Genomic DNA, 20,686 nt, shown 5'->3' on the forward strand with positions numbered 1-20,686 from the left:
AGTCACCTGATTTGAATGTCATCGAAAATTTATGGGCGGAATTGAAAAAGAGAAGGATAGCCACCTATGCCCACCGACGCCCTCGAAATCGAGACGAATTGTGGGATCAAGTTGTTGACACCTGGGAAGATCTCGCCGGGGATCAGAACTTATTCCACAATCTCGTGACATCCATGCCGGATCGACTTAGAGCTGTAATAGAAGCTGATGGCATGTGGACAAGATTTTAAGTTAACAGGTCTCTTTTTGTTTCTTATGATTTTTGTTTGAGGAAGAATACTTTTAACTTCCAAGTAAGATTTATTTTTTTTGACGAGGTTCAGCCCACTTGTAAGACCCAGAAATTGGGCATAAATTATTCCATATTTTTCGACAAATTAGACAGTCGAGGAACTCTGAACAAATTAATTACACCTCAATAAAAAAAGGTTTTACCTGGGATCGAACACGAGACGTTTCGGTTATACAATGGAACCGGCACGCTACTATATGAGCTACCGAGACAAGACAGTGATAGCAGCAGTCCAGAATGTAGATCCCTTAGCAGGCATTTGCCATTCGGTACAGTGAAGCAATGATATTTTGGGACTCGAGCTATGTTGTGAAATCCTGGCCTTAAATGGCAGTCTTCTTCGTGATCCTTATTCTGGTCCTTGTCCTTGTTGTGGTCCTTGTAACAATTCTTGTACTATCTGTCATGTTATGTATCCCTACGTCGATATCGAGTGAACCGCGCTGTAGAACTTTAACTTCCGACGACCAAGAATCGTCTCATTCTTTTTCAGGGTAACTGTACATTCTATATGTCTTAAGCCATGCGTTGACAGTCTTGGTTCACTTTCGACAAGAAAGTGACATCCATCATTCTTGCAGTGTGTGTGTGTGTGTGTGTGTGTGTGTGTGTGTGTGTGTTTATCAATATTAACATACAGAGAATATTTGTGTGTTTGTATGAAGTAATCTCAGAAGCCACTTAACCGATTTGTATAATTATTTCACCATTGGAATGTGTAGTTTCTCTAGATGGACATAGGCCCACTGTATATGCTATTACGATGAGTCCTGAGTGAATCGAGTACAGGTAAGATTAACACAGATTCTTACGCACAGAAAACTTGAAATATAAACAATATTATATTCCTTGATTATTTAAACTTTACTTAGTCAACGTAAAATACTCTAATTTTATACACTTCCGTTTCTTTTTGTCCACAGAACATAATAGTATTTTTAAGACATTTGTCGTAAAGATGAGTATTTTCCCAGGACCAAAAATACAGCACATACTGAGTAAAATTTAGTGACACATGAACATAACATCTTTGTTCGTGTGTCACAGTCATTGTGTTACGTGTGTCACATGTTTTTCTTGTAGAATTTGTACATAAATCAAAATGTTGCCCATATAAGAAGTTGACTTATGTGATGTGTCTCACTTTTCCATTTATGAAACATTAAAAAATGAAATGGTTTTGAAGAAATATAAACAAATATCCATTTGAGTGTGACACACAAACTCTCAACCTTTCTTTGTAATAACTATAATCCATCACAAAATAACCAATGTATTACGGTTTCTATGCATGATAGTTATTAACAAAGGTCAACATTTCATTATTAACTGAATTTAACTTACAGAACTAAAGATTTCTTTGCCTTAAATGTGCATTCAAATATGCGACTTTTAATATAAAATTTTGCTCTTTTAAACCACAGACTTCTTTATGTTTTTTTCTCTCACATATAAGCGTTGTTACACAACCAGTATTGACAGATTAAAAAAATTCGAATCATAATGAAAAAAAATGGCATATGACAAGCAGAGATTCGTGAGATTTTTCTTTTTTCGTGAAAATGTCGCATTTTCATGGAATGTCCTAATATTAATACGCTCATAAAAATTATTTCAATGTCAGGACGCTTATTTAACTGTTCTAGAAACCTAGAACTAATGCTGTATCGGCGAATCTTACAAAATATTTTTAAAAATGTAGAGATACACACATCCTATAAAAGATACGATTTCGTGAAATATTCTATAAGAAAACAAAAAGGTACGAAGTAGAGTTTATGGTCTTTTGGCCTCAGTAATGTCTGAATATTCAAAATAATGATCAGGACTATATTAGGTGGAATACAAAGTTTGCAGAGAAAAACTTGGAAAGCCATTCTTTAGAGCAGCGGTCATCAGAACACTGCATCCTCTGGCTAACGTGTCTTACGCGCGGACAAGACACTGTCCTAGCGTGCATTCGTGGCTGCTGGCGGGTATGCTGTCTCCCTATCCCTTGGAGCATATTTCCTTACCCTCCATGCACTCTACCCATTTCAGCGAGTACTGACGACCACTGCTTTAGAGCAAGCGTAAATTTGAGGCTCTCAAAATGCAAATTATAAATCTGGCATCAGTAAAGTAGGCTACTCAAATTACGTTTTGGAACAATATAGCCTAATCGGGGATTATAGAATTGTAAGAGGTTACCTAGCAAAGCTCAGTCAGTTCATATGAACTTATAAAACGCCTACAGAACCAGGAGATATTGCACGTCAAGCATTGCTCTACTAAGGTCAGTAACTTTCCATATAAAAAAGGAAAAACGACCTTAACTGCTTTCATTTGAACTCTTTTACTAATTGAGAAAATTTAAGTCATTCGTCTTTGTTTTCTATACAGTGAGGTATGTCCAAAGCATTTTTATATAGTTGAAAATGTCCGTAAACATTTTTATCCAGTCGAGGAAATCCGCAGATATTTAAATGTACAGTAGGGAATGTCCATAGGCATTTTTTATACAGTGGAAATGTTCGTAGACACGTACGCTTCATCACAATACAGGGACATCATTTTTTTACTAACATTTCTAATATTAAGCTGGCTATATCTTTGGATTAACGGTTGAGAACCGGAAACACAGTTTGCTACCCCCTTCCACGACTGGAGTTCGATGATACTGGCGTAAAATACAAACAAATCACTTTACTAGGTATAGGAGGGGACGAAAGTAGTTAATTCATTTACGTAAACTAGGAAATATCGCGATTTTGAGTTTGATAATTTTCGTTAGGTTTTTGTTTAATAAAAATACACTACAGTATTAATAATAAGTGTTTTTAAGTTTTTACTCACGAACTGAGCTATCCATGCGGACGCATTCATTTTATAGTGTATATATTGTCTACAGCACATCAGCGTACAATATAGAGAATGAAGTTAAATTGAAAAATAATCATAATATGGATATTTAAACACATTTTTAAAAATGGTAGCCGTTCATTTCGATACAGGCTTCAGTTCTTTTGTGCATATTATCGTACTACAGACTATTGTACCTAATTCCAATTACCAGTTTCGTCCTTCGTACTAGTAACTCATGTTGAAGTAATTCTGTACTTAGTCTATAAAAAAGTACCTTACGTACTGTAAATTCAACCTTTATTTCTGCCCGACCCGCACTGATAGAATTACTTAGACATGCTATCTATTGTCGGTCCAAGTGGTTACGTCGCAGGGTCGTAGAAAGAGGGAAAAATCACGTGACTGAATTCCTTAACAGAAATTAATGTTTTCAAAAAAGAACTAAGACAGCCCAGCCACTAGCCTTTACAGAGGGGCAAGCAGAAGCGGGTGGGGGAAACCGGGATGCAACGCAGGCAAACGAACGACAATACCTGTGCGAAAATATGATTCAATATTGAAAGCTCTTTCGTCACTGAAGAACGCGAACATATTTCTGGTCATAGTACTGTGTACTATGACCGTAAGGCGAATTTGACTGCATATGCTGCTTTGGTTCTGTGTGGAGGACGTTTGGAAATTTACTAGTAGAAGGGGTGGGAGTTAAGTACATTAAAAAACTCAGGTACAAAAAATTGAAGTAAAAATAAAATGATGTCCCTGTATAATTAATAACGTATCAGACTATCAGTTATACTTTCACATTCACAAGCGCTCAAAATGTACTCTCTAATTACGGTCGTTGAAACAATGCTAAAACTCTGGAATTGAATTAGCATTACAATTTACGTTTTGCTTAAATTAGAACTAAAATCTTGTTGAAGACTATCTTCTCCATGAGAAAGCGTTCAACATGGTTCTTGAACCACTGGCAGGAAAACCACATATGTAAACTGTACCACAGAACTTATGGCATGGTGCTGGAATACTAATGGACAGCTTGGTATACAATTTTCCGAAGCGTTAATCAGTCTCTTACTTTTTAACTGCTAGTATAATTATTTAAAACACATGTTAATAAATAAAGTACCAGGATTTGAGCTTGTTTGTATCAGAAATCTGTTTGGCTCCGTACCAACGAACTGAGAAAGCTAATAGGTTTCAAGGTGTCAATATCTAAAACAGAATCTCGCTTTTACTTTTAATGAATTCACGTATTTCTTCCCAGCACACAACAAAACCAAGCTGAATACAAAGTAATACGAATAAAGTTTCGTTCAGTAGCTCCAATACACCGAGACGATTAAAAAGGAAGAAAAAAGTTGGAGAAGAGCTAAGGCAATGTGGTGTAACAGGATGCTATTATTTACTCAGGACCCAATAACTCAGTCTTCCCTACAACACGAACATGGTTCGATCTGACCAGACGGACTGTACGTAACACTCATCTATAAACAAGTCCTCCACTCAGGGAAGTCTTCTTGTTATGTGTCAAGCGAACCGGCCAGCTAGCTTAAGTTACCTGCAACTTGACAAGTAGTGGAACTATACAGGCAACAGGTAAACGAGAGAAAAAAAGAAGCTGAAGAAAGTGAAAAACGAATGAATATAACAGCATTGCCAAGTAGCAACTACTAGGCTAGTTTTAAAACCTGAGGACAGGCTGCATTATGCAGCACGCTGGCATGCGAAAGAACAGGTAGATATTTTGCTGGTCGGTTGAGTTTTCTAAACGTGATCCGACTCAAGGAATTGACAAAACTGCCTCTGGTCGCTAGTTGAAAGGATGGCTGTTGGGAATCAATGAGTGTCAGGAATCCGGTACAGACACCACCTTGTAGTACTGGTTCCACAAACATCTATCCTGATCTCAAGGATTCGTTCGTTGAGCAAACATTTATCTGCGAATAAAAGAATTGCAAACAGTAATTTATAAACTCCCTGAATCTCTAAGTGTGGGGTTAGCACGGATTCTTGTGCAAGAAAACCTCTAAGAAAATCGTTACAGACGACGTGAATACGAGTAAGCACCGTACAGTGCATAATCTAAGAGCTTCAAATAATCTTAAATTATGCAGATGGCATATAAAAAATCACAAGTATTTTAACGACACTTCTGGGTCATTTCGCGTCGAGAGAATAACTGGCGATATCGGAACGGTATTTGGTGAGATGAGGCCAAGAATTTGCAATGGGATTATCTGATATTCGCCTTACAGTTGCGACTGTATTTTAGGTTGTCAGTAATATTGAAAAATGGTATCGGCATTTTCATAAAAATATTTAAATTTATTGCTTGGACTATCATAATATTTCCACTTGGTGTAAGGGTACATTGAAAAGTTCTACGAAATGGTGCAATAGCAAATGAAGTAGGTCAATTTTTCTATTAACTATTCGAATTTTTAGGGCTACAGTTTGAAAGTAATGAATGTAGAAATAAAACATATATTACACCTGGGATCTTGGGAGTTCACTACCGACTGACCACTTGAAGACAAATTATACTGGATTGAAGTAACATTCAGACACAAGAAAATTAGTACCTACGTAACTTTCTGTTTGAATTAAAGCAGGAATAAATTAAGAGTTATATCCCAAATTCAAATTTGCGCTCGTGCCATGCAGAAGTTCCGTTAGCGCTGTTTGCGAGATTTGGCTTAAAAAAAAAAAAAAAAAAAAAAAAAAACGAGTCTCAGCTCTGAAGCAAAAACAAAATGGACTTCTTTTCCTAAACTGCAGGCCTACTTTAATGGCCATTTTGAACTTATCAAACTAGACTAGTCAGTTCACTGTGTTATTTTAAAGACGTGTGATATAAAATATATATGTATAGTTTCGTGTTTAATAACAGTGTTTCTTTGTTTCATACTGCTCCTATGACACAAGTGCAATTTGTTTTCGTAAATGATAGGGTATCCGAAAAATCAGTTGTCCGAACACCTCCCCGTTCCCAATTGTTTCGGATAATCGATGCTCTACTGTATACAAATTCAGCTAATGTTCAGGGTAAAATGCTTACAGTCCTCAAGGAAAATAAACAGTAAGAAAGAGGGTATCGGTAATAATGTTAATGACATTATCATGTTTCATACTCTTCTTTATAAATATGGTCACTAATATTATACAGTATATATACAGGGACATCATTTTATTTTTACTAACATTTTTAATATTAACTCTGGATCAACGCCGTTTGCTACCTCCTTCCACGACTGGAGTTCGATGCTACTGACGTAATATACAAACAAATCACTTTACTAGGTATAGGAGGGAAGAAAAGTAGTTCATCCATTTACGTAAACTAGAAAATATCGCGATTTTGAGTTTGATAATTTTCATTAGGTTTTTGTTTAATTAAAATACAGTACAGCATTAACAATGAGTGTTTTTACTCACGAACTGAGCTTTCCATGCGGACGTATTCATTATGCAATGTACGAGTATATTATACTGTCTACAGCACATTAGCGTACACTATAGTGAATGAAGTAAATTGAAAAATAATCATAATATGGATATTTAAACACATTTTTGAAAATGGTGGCAGTTCATTTCGATACAGGCTTCAGTTCTAATGTGCATATTATCGCACTATAGACTATTGTACCTAATCCCAATTACCAGTTTCGTCCTTGGTACTAGTAACTCATGTTGAAATAATTCTGTACCTACTCTATAAAAGAGTACCTTACGTACTGTAAATTCAATCTTCACTTCTGCCCGATCCGAAAAGATAAAATTACTCAGACATACTATCTACTGTCCGTCCAAGTGGTTATGTCGTAGGGTCGTAGAAAGGGAGGAAATCACGTGACAGTTAATTACTTAACGAGGCCCTTTTATTTAAGTTATTTTAAACAGTTGTATAATACTACGTAGACGTCCAACTCCTAACAGAAATTAATGTTCTCAGAAAAGAGCTAAGACAGCCCAGCCACTAGTTGGTGAATAAAAGCTGGTGGGGGAAACTGGGATACGACGTAGGCAAATGGACGACAGTATCTGTGCGAAAATGATTCAATATTGAAAGCTCTTTCGTCACTAGAAAACGCGAACATATTTTTGGAACATACTGTTTACTATGACTGTAAGGCTACTATGACTGTATATGCGGTCTTGGATCTGTGTGGAGGACGGTTGAACTTCATTAGTAGAAGGAGTGAGAGTGAAGTACATTCAAAAACTCAGGTACAATAAAAATTGAAGTAAAAATAAAATGATGTCCCTGTGTGTATATATATATATATATATATATATATATATATATATATATATAGGGACATCATTTTATTATATATATATATTATATATATATACACAAACACAATACAGGGTGTAAGGGGTATAAGTGCCGTCCTTTTCACAGTCGTCGGGGACGGTCTACAGGATCAAAAAATGCTCATACAACATAGGGTCAAAACTTGATAGTTTTCCCAGAAAAAAATATTTCTTCTCTTATTTTATTCGCGTTATCCTGCTTATATTGTTAATAAAATTATGAAAACAATTACATCAGTAGGTATATCTAGCAAAGATTTAATATTAGTTTATATAAATATTTGTGTGTTATTTTACGTTTCGTGAAACTAAATAAAAATGCATGCTTAAATTCGTTAATATTCTAGCGTGAGAGACGTGGCAACGTGTTCAGCAGGCAGTACTCTGCACAAACGTACGTACATGTCAGCTAAGTTCAAGCTCCCTGTCCATAGGTGTATGGCTGAACGGATGACAGTTCGGTATTCGATAAACAACTTACAATGTCATTCACAGTTTAGGAATATCATCTTATGTTATTAATTTATGAAGAAAGTCGTCATAATTCAAATGAGGCAAGAAACTGTACCGTCAATGTTTTCCGCAATGAAGGTTACCTAATCGGCGAACTTTTGTAGCGGTTTCTCAACGAACGATTATTAGAAACTAGGGAGTCTCTTACCTAGTTTCGAAAATCACACAAACAGAAATTTCTTTAAAAATAGTACTGCTTTACGGAAGCGGAATAAATTAAAATGTTGCTTTTAAAAAAAAGTGTGTGTGATTTTGTGCAGTAAACCATTATTGTATATTTTTTAGAGGTACAATAAAAATGGACCAATATTTCCAATATTGTTAAAACAAAATGGAAATTTACCATAAAGTTCTATTAATGAGATTGAAAGTTTGCATTTGGTGTTCGTTTTATGTAAATAACGGACCGCCCTGCATTAGAACAGAGCATCTGTTTTGTACCGGTATGTCTTCCTCATCCAGCAACGTTGCCAAACGCGTAATATTGTAAACTTTAATAATTAGTTAAATATTGCAATTAGAAAAAAAATTGTGAGGACATTTTTTTTTTCCTTATGACATGAACAATCATCAGTTAAAATAATGGCACTGATACCCCTTACACATATCTATACTTGCAGGCCTAAAGCTTATAAATTGCTGGAGGTAGGCTATTCTCATGTTCAATGGACATTCAAACTCACAGCCGCGCGAGACAAATTTCTGGTTCAGTTCAGGAAACTGTAAACTTTAGGAGAATTGTATATATATCAAATATTTTAGTAACGATACAAATTCTAAGTCCCCTATCAGAAAATATGATGTTTGTATAACGGAAGCGTTTTCTGGTATAGCCCTTTATAACTCTGTGAAGACCAACACATTGTCCACAAATGCCCGAAATTTTCTAAACTTTGTGTGTTCGAATTCACCATGTACAGTCCTGCCACGTTGGTCGACTATGGTGTCCAATTATTGTATGCAGGCAGTTCTAACAACATTTCTCTAACAAGCCCCCAGAACAAATACTGTCTCATATTATAGCCTTGGGAAATATTAAATGATTACTAGTGAACCATACACAAGTAAATTGCGAGTCTGCATATCTCGTAGCTGTCGTGACAAAACACACACATGCGCGCATACACGCAACAAAATAGTTATGATATTAAGAACATGTTTACTGAAGAAGTGTAAGTTGGTTGAGAAATTTGAAGTCGGCAAAAAGAAGCATAATTCAACACTTCTCCATCGTAACATAACAAAAGCAGCATCAAATACTATCATTCTGTGATATCCTAATCATTATAAATGCCTTAATACGTAATGTATAATGTATGGCGCGAACTTCTAGTTTATGAATACATACTGGTAGGCATATCACCTTTCGCTGTCACTTTTAGCAGTATTAAATTGAAGCATGAACTTTAATTAATATACCTATACTGAAAAGAAACCCTGCCATGAACTATAAAACGTGCATTCTTCTTGTCGGCAGAAGAAAAGAATTTCATTATATGTCTACAACAAGGCTGGGCGTCGAGAGCGGATCCAGACTCTAAACGGGGACGCTTAATATTCATCCGTCACTCAATCAACGCAGCGCGGTGTTCGGCGGGGAAGAAAGGGGATAAAGAGAAATCATATGGCTTCCCGTGAGAGAGTAGAATCCGCTCTTGCTGCCCAGCCCTGGTCTACAACAACCCAGAGGAAGAATGCTTGTTGTCTATTGAAATAGTATGTCGAATGGGTTTGTTTCTACTCCTCCTGATCTTATCTTTGCACACAACACGATCACAAGAGCAGGATCAACTCCGTTTAAAACCACAATAACGCCTTAAGAATAAAATCAGCTGGATACTACTAATTTATGACAGTATTCTTGAAATAAATACAGCTTCACGTAATTGCTGATATCATAAAAGTCTAATACGTCCATATGTTATGTTCGCTTACATTTAAAATATTGCGCTCATTTATTTTCCTTTGTTCGATTAATGTGAAGTAGTTGGCGCGGGGATTAGTTAAAATATGGACGTAATCAAGTGATACCTACTTTCTCATTACACGCATTACAAAGCAATTAAAATGATGACCATAGTAACTAAAGATTCATCATATTTTTACACACATTCTTTTTTGTATTTTGATTTTCCAAGTCACAACATTACCGTTGTCACAGTTAAGTTACCTACTTTTTCTAACTACTACTTAATGGCTCTACAACGAGAAGGCAAAGAAGAATGTTTGCAAACCTCATACCAAATTCCACCTCTGCCCCCAATCAAAACCTTGCAAACACGGTCAACAAATCTAATCTTCAAAAACTTTGTCTATAGTCTATCCAAATTAAGAACTGCACTTCACGTAAACCTTACGGAAGTAGCCTACTCAACAGGGAAAAGAAAGGTTGTTTGCTTTTCATTTTGTTTTGGGTTACGAACTGTTATTTCACAATTTATAGCGAAGACATGGAATACCCTCATTATTTCTTAAAATACATGCCTCGTAATATTCTGTGAAATTCTCCATAAAACTGATCTGTATTATTGACAAAGGAAAGTTTGTTATGGCAAAGCGTAAAAATATGATGGCGAATAATAGTTTCTCGAATAAATTGGCAATTGTAAAAATGTAGGGGAGAGTTGCCGAATTTGGACCGTTGCTTAAATTAGACCGCAGTTGTATTTCCATATATAGAAGTATTTCAAACAGGTCAGATGGTACCACTGCTTGCTGACGTTGCCTAAGGTACTCATCTTGAAGTTCAGTGAGCTGTAACCATCTTAGCGAATAGGATTGCCGTTAATGTGTTTTGGTGTTTTCTCTTACAATTTTTACGCTACGGATCTTAAGCTTCTGTATACAGTGGGAGTAAGTAATAACAATTTCTATACTATACGTTACAAGTATTTTTCATTAGCTACTATCTGCGTGTATTAAAACTAGTTTTTAATTTCATGCGTTTGTTTAGTGTCGTCTGATTGCATAAGTGAACAAGTTGCCTAGGTCGGACCTCTGCGCGTTGCCTGGATTGGACTGGTCCAATTTAGGAAACTGTTAATATTTTCTTTTTCAACATGAATATAAAGCATTATATTATGGTCAACGTTAAGAAAAAGTAGTATATTGGGGGATTCTGTGTCTTTATGTTTCCAAGATATCAAAAAGGGGAACCTACCATAAATAAAATGATACTTTGAAGATGGCGGTAGCAGCATAAAGGAATGGTGACTATGGACTCAACGAGTGTGCTCGCGTATGTGGAGTGCCATAAACTACAGCAAAGATATATTCTGATTGCAAAAACGCTTTCCAATGAAGTCCTTCGGAAGGCAAGCAACCTTCAATTGAGATATGGAAAAAATTATTGCCGACCACATTCTCTTGTTTGAAGAAAGGTTTTATGGGTTGACAGTCAAAGATATGCATAAGCTTGCTTTTGATGTCGCAGGAAAATATGATGCTCCCTACACTTTTAACAAGGAAAAAAATGACCGGAAAGAAGTGGTTCTGTGCTTCTATGAAGCGAAACTCAAAACTTTCTTTCCGTCACCCAGAAGGAGCATAAATGGTCCGAGCTAAGGGGTTCAATAGGGACAGTGTTATCCAGTTTTCCGACCTGCTGAAAAAAAACTGTCGATGAGAATGGAATTACAGCAAATATTGTGTTCAGCGTTGACGAATCTGAATTTACAACGCTGCAAAAGAGGCAACAGAAAGTTATAGCTCAGAAAGAGAAACACCAAGTTGGAGCTGTAAGTGGTGAAAGAGGTGTAAACACCACAGTAGTCTGTGATGTCAATGCGGCAGGGTTCTTTATACTGCCACTGGTAACTTTCAAACGCAAGAGGAAATTATGTCACCTTTTTATTTTTTTATGTGTACGTTTCCTTAATCACAGAAGTTTCCTAGCCAATCAGGGACTTTCCAATTCTATGTAACATTTTTGCATTTTTTTTTTTTTTTTTTTTTTACTTTTTTATGAGTCTTCCTCTAATTTTGAAATAGGCTATGTAACCGAGACAAGCAACTAATATAAAACTAATTCAGTGCAAAGAGAACTATTCTGAGTGTAACAATCAGCTTGAATGTAATAGTGTTTCTGTAATTAATTGATCTTGTTTTTCTTTAATTTTTTCATAAAACTTCAGAGAATTGTGTAACTTCTTTCACCAACTGTTAATATCTGATACATTTTTAACGTAAAATTTGGTGAATTAAAGATATTTATAATAAATACCCTTCTTCTACTTATTTGTTTACTATTACTAATGTATTTTTGCGAGGTCCAAATTGGGACACTATGAGTCCAAATTAGGCAACCGGTTTCCCAATTTGGACCATTTCCATGATTTTGGTTTTACTTTTTTATATTTATTAGGAATTGTGTAATTTAAAATATAACATTATAGGATGAAAGTACATAGAATGTAGACTGTACTAGAACATATATTGATTTAATTTAATCATTATTAAAGACATGGGATTAAAAAACAAAAAACTGGTCCAATATAGGCAACCTTCCCCTATATTTTGTTTAACATTCGTAGTCAATTTTGTATTCAGATGTAGCATTTCATATCTTCGACAAAGGTGTATAAATGCAAAAATTAATCTGAAATCAAGAAGCTACAACACTAAAAGGTTGGAGTATGGTTAATAGAACACGTGCGCCGAGTAATACAAGATAAACTACAGCATTTGGCAAGGAAGTCACAGTATATGCAACATTGGACAAGAGATTCTGCGAAGATAATATGCGACTTACTGCTATAGGATCTTGCATAGGGACTACATCTGTAAGTTATAATTCTTGTCTGAAGAAATTTTAGATTGAAAGGGAACATTTTTGGGTAGTTATTAATCCCACTAAAACAAATATTTTATAGAAATTCGACCTACACAGTTACACTTTGGCATTTTATCTTCATAAAATAAAGAGACATTATGCGCTGTCTTTACGTAAGGTAGTTTTATAGTCCACAAGAGTGTGTAAACAATTTCCGAGTTAAGAAACACTTTTTAAATTATAAAATAATTATTTTTAGTAGGGGTAATTATATTTTATGTACTTCATTCCTGGGTGAAGTGACTGGTAGACAGGCCTACTGTATATAAGCAACATCCGTCGAACAGCTTCTCAGAAGTCAGTATAATTTAAGTACATGACAGATGATACGCCAAAAACAAATTTCTCATTATGATGGCTGTATATGACTGCATTTCCACGAAAAACTCTAAACAAATGTTTTTCAGTAGCAGAATTATTTTTTTCCTTTATACTTCGAATGAAAAATTCAAAATCCTTTAAAAAATGAACAGTATGCTTTGCAATCATTTTAAGAAGCGTTTTGTGCATCACCATGCATAAGAAATTAATACTGTTCTCAAAATGTATGAACTTACAGACACAAAATGTAATCGTACATAATAAAATCTTAGTCCAATGAAAACAAAATATAATATACCTGCTTTTATTAACATATTTAATTATAACCTTGATAATGACAATAAAACTGAGAGTATTTATAATGTTCAGTAGAAGATGGTATGATATAAACTTGAAGACAGAACTAGTCGGCAAGTTTAATCCTTGTGGTTGAATAAGACTATGAGAATAGATTTCAAGACAAACATTAAATAAGATAAACGTGGCAAGAAAATACCATTAATCATCACGAACTAGATCTAATATATAATGAATGAATATGGGATATAGATGATGATGATGATAATGATGATGACTACCCGTCAGTGAGAAAAATGATTAAATTTATTAATAACATTTTAGAATTTTTGTCGCAAAAAGATTGTAACTTTTCATTTCTTCCACAGAAACACGTTACCTAGCATTGTGAAAGATCGACGAAGACGATGATGATGATGATGATAATGATGATGATAATAATAATAATAATAATAATAATAATAATAATAACAATAACAACAACATGCATAGAGGTAATACCTCGAAGAAATTCGCAGAATTATCGAAAATATGATAATTTGAGTACTGCTTGATAGCAAAAAAAGATCGATTTATTAATTCGTAATTATACAGTTAATTAAATCTTACCTTATGATTTTTTATGTCTTTAGGCTTCATATATGTAGTATTATATATATACAGATCTTCCCAATATCTGAGAGAATCCCTGGAAGTGTCCTTCTGGAGGGAGCCGAGCATTACTAACAGCTATTGAAATGCAAACAAGCCGATGCTGCTATAATACCGAGGAGTCGGTTGCTCCTGTCTGACTCACGTTGAAGTACTGCAAGCGACATGTATCTGCGTGACGTAGCCCGTGGCTGGATGACTGACTGGTTGGCTGCAAGTGACTGCTGCTTCCAATCGATTCTAAGAGAAGACCCCTGAAGTAGTTCACTGCGTTAGAAAAGGCGTGTTACAAATAAAACACAGTTGTTATGTGATTTACTCATAGCATCGTAACGCGTGACTTTTGACTCCGGAACTAATAGAATCAAATGAGGAAATGCTTTATTATTGGCATTTGTATTTAAATTGCATACAAAGTTTATAGATTAATTTACTAATATTAGGGTCGTTTTTTACATAGATATAAGATTTATACAACGGCGCGTTTCGTCACAAATTGTAGCAGGATTATGAATCAACATCAGACTTTCACAATTATTACTGCGATTCCCTGACCATGTGGTTAGCATGACGCAAGGTAACTGTTCAGATATCACATAACAAACACCGACTGCCTCAGAAAGGAAAATAAACTCCTCTTTCCTGCTAGGAACCAAACCTAGATCTGTTAAATGTTTTAGTTAGAAACGCTACAATTTCGGCCTTTAAAATATAGCTATTAAAGTATTACATATTTCCTAATTTAGTATTTTTATTAGGTGCATTGAAGTATATTCTGCAATTGATTTTTAGAATTGCAGTTTTAAGCTTCTCATTTTTACTACCTAATTAAACGAAGTGTAAAGAGAGAATATTGTGATATCATTTCGAAATTTCGCAGAAATGCTGTTTTCAACATCTTTGATATCGTAAAAAGCACTTCTGGGTATGCCGTTTGTGTGCAGCGATTTTCTCTAAATCATTGGACGGAAAGTTTATATTTAGTATTTATCAAATTATGAATGATTTATTCGGGAATGGTGCACATGAAACAATATTTTAGTGAAAAAGATGGTCTTTATTGAATTAAAATAAAATACTGTATAATGATGATCCATTTTTAGAATCATAGAAGGAGCATCATTAGTTTCCAAAACTTTAAAAGTGTTCCTCGATTCAAATATTTACAACTTCCCATGACTGTATAATCTATATCATTATGTTTTATCATTAGTATATTCCAACCAAGCGTGCAGAATGTACAAAATAGCTAACCATTCAAAAATAAAGTTATGTTACAAGTTTCTTTACTGTAAAATTCACCTTAAAATGCCGTAATGCCTTATATAGCCTACAGGGTATAAGGGGTATAAGTGCCGTCCTTTTCACAGTCGGGGACGGTCTACAGGATCAAAAAATGTTCATACAACATAGTTTTCCCACAAAAAAATTTTTATTTTATTTTATTTGCATTATAGGCCTATTGTTTATATCGTTAGTAAATTTACGAAAACAATTACATTAGTAGATATATCTAGCAAAGAGTTAATATTAGTTTAAATAAATATTTGTGTGTTCTATTACGTTTTCGTGAATTTAAATAAAAATGCATGCTCAAATTTGTTAATATTCTAGTATGAGAGCCGTGGCAACGTTCAGCAGGCAGTACTCTGCACAGACTTAAGCACGAGTCAGCTGAGTTCAAGCTCCTTGTCCATAGGTCTATTGCAGAGCGGATGGCAATTCAGTACAGGGTATTCGATAAATAACTTACAATGTCATTCACAGTTTAGGAATAGCATGTAATTAATTTATGGAGAAAGTCGTAATTCAAGTGAGGCAAGAAAGATGTACCGTGAACGTTTTCCTCAAAGAAGGTTACCTAATCGGCGAACTTTTGTAGCAGTTTCTCAACGATTATTAGAAACTAGAAGTCTCTTACCTCGTTTCGAAAATCACAAAAACTGAAATTTGTTTAAAACTGACACAGCTTTACGGAAGCGGGAGAGATTAAAACATTGCATTAGAAAAAAAATCGTGTAATTTTGTGCAGGAAACCATTATTGTTTATTTTTATACCCACAATTAAAAATAGAGCAATATTGTTATATAAAATGTAAATTTACCATAATGTCCTATTTATGAGATTGAAAGTTTATATTTGCTACTCGTATTATGTAAACAAAGTATTGTCATGGTTCTGCCCCTGCATTAGAACAGAGCATCCGTTTTATACAGTTATGTCTGTACCCGCTTGAGCTGTACTGTGTACTTATAAACCCCCTCCTCCCCATCCAGCAACGTTGCAAAAAGTATAATATTGTAAACTTTAATAATTATTTAAATACTGCAATTAGAAAAAAATTGTAAGGGCATGTTTTCTTCCTTGAAAAGTATTGCTTTGAGCTTAGTATGCAACACAGCATATTTGCTTTGAGAGGGATGGGATAAATAACGATAGACAACGTGACGTTGGCAGAAGTACAGTTTGATTCATGAGAAATGAAGTAATACATGAAAGTCTCATTATCTGTGCGTCATTTTGACTAGTTTCCAGTGATTAGCTATGTAGCTTACAAAGTGCAATTCTAATTTATTCTCATTAAGAGACCTAAATATTTCATTGTACTTTACATACTAGTAATAATATTATTCACGTATTGATGCGTTGCAATTAACTATGACATGCATGTGCAAGACATGTAATATGTATCATATTCGGATAACGTGTTTCAAGAAACTTAGCAGATTTTTTCATATAGCTTGCAGCATCTGTAACATAATTATAGTAACACATTTTCGAATTGCAAACATGATGGCCATAGCAACTCCATAGCACTATCAAAAAGTTCACATATGGTGGAATAATTAACCTTCTCTAACCCTTCACTCATTAAGAGATAGGGTCTACAGCAACATTCCGCACTAAGGGCACTCACAACCACATAAGCAACGTGACATCCAACGGAGTCCATGCTTTCATCTATAGAAACTCATATCTTCTCATTTTGTAATTTACACTTCATTTCACGCAGACATTTCTCAGATGCATGTTGCACATACTTCTTCCGCAGTGTTGCTTCTTTAGGAATTTGTCTTCAAGTGTAGTTGTGAAGGAGATTCCTGCTGTACCTTGCTTAAATTCTGTTGTCTTTTACATGCGCGTTTATGCTTATTGCTATTTATATGCTTCTTAACGTTGCATGCCATGTCGGCTGCCAATTTCACGTGACACAATTCATAAAACAGTTCATTACCATGGATGGAAAGCACACTTTATTGACGAACATATTTCCTTAGTCCTTATATCTTGCGTACTTTTGGTCTCGGCATTCTGAAGACCCGTGTCGATTGCTTTTGACTGCGTTGTACTAAGCTACGCCGGCACTACTACTACCTGCACAGTGATGCGTGCAAGAGTCCTCGGTTCATAAACATTAGCTATACTACATCGCGCGTTTCCCTGTAAGCAATACTTTCCCCGGGGTCTGCTTATGACATAAATAATCATCAGGGCTCTTATACCTCTTACACCCTGTATACTTTTCCATAGATCCCAAACAAACCGATGGGGCTTGAAACACAAACATTCAATATACTCAAAAGCAGTAATGTTATCCACATTACTTCTTTCATGTCTCGTTCCACATCAACAGAAAGTCATGGTCCCACAGTCGCACAATGTCTTAATTAAAAAGTACACGCTACTGGTAAATATTTAATGATAATGACGACACGCTTTCTACCCTATTCTCGCAACTTCCTTCCGCTTCAAACATTCTGTAGTATGAAATAAAAAATACAGCAATGTCAAAGCGCTCCGAAAACCAAGGGCCCTCCAGGTATGTAGATTGTAAATATATGGCTTAAACATTGCGGTAAATAGATGATGAGATGGTGAAATAATGGCTGGAAATCATGTTAAATATTTGCATACTGAACTGACTGGAATATATTCAAGCACATTGTTTACGTTATATAATAATTGCTTTTATAATGCTTGAATACTATAGCAATGTTATAACATCCCAGTTCCGTGCCTATGTCATACTTTAATGAAACAAATATCATTAATAAGATAGACTATGTTTATATAGCACCGTCCCTATACCTAATAAAAGGTTGTCTTTTTATTTCCGAACACATTTTAGTGACTTTAGCTACCACAGTGGTCACTTAAATCCGGGTGTACATGGATAACTATGAAATATGCACACAAATGCGCACAAACATTTACTATGACTATACAATTATTTTCAGTGTGACTCAAATGACAACAAATACACCGAATGCAGATAGTTAATTTGAATCTATCCATGGAGTGTCATATTTTCACATAGGCCTCACAGAAAACTCGGAATCAAATCCGGCAAGTTTAAGTGGAATTGAATGGATGTAAGTCCACCAGGTCGCGATCCCGTGATTCACAGGGTCACTCACATCGGATTTTTGGTGGGGACGCCACTCTCCTCCTATCACATATCTACAGTGACTCAAAGTGAAACTCATACGCCATTATAACAATTAGTTATTTTACGAACAGAAATGTAGACATTAACATATTTCCACATCTTATAAGCGGAATAAAAGGAGCGTACATTGTATTATGTCGCCACTGGTCTTTTACCTTATTCCTAAATTTACACAGATGTCACAGATTTTATAGTTCGATGTTAGCTCTGGATTCATAGTTTTGGGGGAGGTACTGTGTACGTTTGTGTTGCGCATGCACTGAACAAAGAATAGTTTGTGGTGAGGAGTTGCAGAGTACAGACGCGTACAGTCGAGTCGTCATGAGTGGTCAAAGAAGTCTATCTTCGAGAGCAGAAAGAGAACTGATGATTTTTCATTACAAAAAGGGGAAATTTCTCCGAGAAATAGCTAAAATTGTGACTAGGAGTCATGTAACTGTAGAGTGTGTTATCAATTGATATAAAAATACACAAACATTGAAAACAAAGCAAAAATAAGCGGAAAAAAATGTCAACCCAAGGGAGGAACGTTGAATAATAAGACAAGTACAGAAAAATCCAATGATTAGTACTCCATAACTTACTCGGATGGCTGGGAACATACAAACAAGAAAGCTCATCCTGAAACTATTTATATTATTTTAAGAAAACGTAACACACATGGAAGAATAGCTAGGAACAAAACATGTGTTAACAAAATTAATAGGAAGAAGAGGTTGAACTTCGTTAAGGAGCATATTGGAAAAGATTTCGACTTCTGGAAGGCAGTTATTTTTGTACTTGCTCTCATCAGCAAAAATAACTGTCCTCCAGAAGTCGAAATCGATTGCGGGTTCGATCCCGGCCCATGTCGATGGCATTTTTAAGTGTGCTTAAATGCGACAGGCTCGTGTCAGTAGATTTACTCGCATGTACAAGAACTCCTGCGAGACAAAATTCCGGCATACCGGCGACGCTGATATGCAACGAAATTTTTTAGTTGGTTATTTAACGACGACGCATCAACTACTCAATTATTTAGCGTCGATAGGACTGGTGATAGCGAGATGGCATTTGGCGAGATGAGAGCGAGGATTCCCCATAGATTTCCTGACATTCGCCTTATAGTTGGAGAAAACTTTGGAAAATCCCAACCAGGTAGGTAATCAGCCCAAGCGGAAATCGAACACACGCCCGAGCGCATCTCCGGATCGGCAGGCAAGCGCCTCAGCAGACTTAGCTACGCCGGTGCCTTGCAATGAGGTGTGGAAGATGTTTGTTAGTTGTTTGATTAGCTGACTAATGTGTCATCTCAGTCTCCATATTTATATTACCGGAATAAATTGAAAGATTAAGAGTTCACCAAAAATTCTCATAAGGTAAATGATTAAAATAAGATACAGTAAGTAGATATTTACAACAGGAGACAAAACATTAGATTTTTTCTGAAAGATGCATATCATGTGTAGAATAAGAGAATCGTTCGACGTTATATTGTAAACTGAAGTAATTTAGGGTACGATTTTTATACCCGGGAAACGGACAGGAAGGGCGGCGAATGTTTTACGGTAGCGGGGCAGATGTGGAGTCAGGAGATACACTCTATGTAACGAGGACACTTTGCATATCGTCGTTGTTCCTGCAATACTTCTATGTGCAAAATATACAATTTTTCAGTAGGAGGAAAAAAACACATTTATTCATTCAATGGCAAACGTACTTAGGGGATTGTGAATTCTTACATTTTCGAAAGAAAGAAATATAATTACATATAGGAGATTTTAGTATTTGCTGCATCACTATTTAAGTTATTTAATAGAGCAAATATCTGAAAATCGATAAATATGTCACATAGGAGTTATTGCAGGAACAACGACGTTATACTGTATGCGTTTGAAGGAATTTCAAATTCAATACTGGCACTTGTTTTTAGGGGTGTTACCTATATGAAGAAATCATTTACCTGTAGATAGATTCGAACAACGAACTTAATGGAAAATACAGAGACTGTGAACAACATTGCATGTGTTCGTGTTTAAATTAATAACATCAACAATAACTTCCTCGAGTTGTTATAAACATTTTTACAAGATGTATGGATGCATCCAAGACCGTGTTACATCGAGTTCCTACTTCAGTTAAGGTAAACCTGAGGTACACGAGTTTTATGTCCGCAAAACGGACAGC

At 35.4% G+C, this 20,686-nt stretch overlaps 1 protein-coding gene across 6 annotated transcripts in view; it reads right to left on the reverse strand.

Annotated features, from left to right (window-relative positions):
- Window positions 1–20,686, reverse strand: part of LOC138698122 (transducin-like enhancer protein 4) — an 814,654-nt gene that overhangs the window by 560,923 nt on the left and 233,045 nt on the right. The window lies entirely within an intron of this gene.

The sequence above is a fragment of the Periplaneta americana genome, chromosome 4 (genome assembly GCF_040183065.1).
Source record: "Periplaneta americana isolate PAMFEO1 chromosome 4, P.americana_PAMFEO1_priV1, whole genome shotgun sequence".
NCBI lineage: Eukaryota > Metazoa > Arthropoda > Insecta > Blattodea > Blattidae > Periplaneta > Periplaneta americana.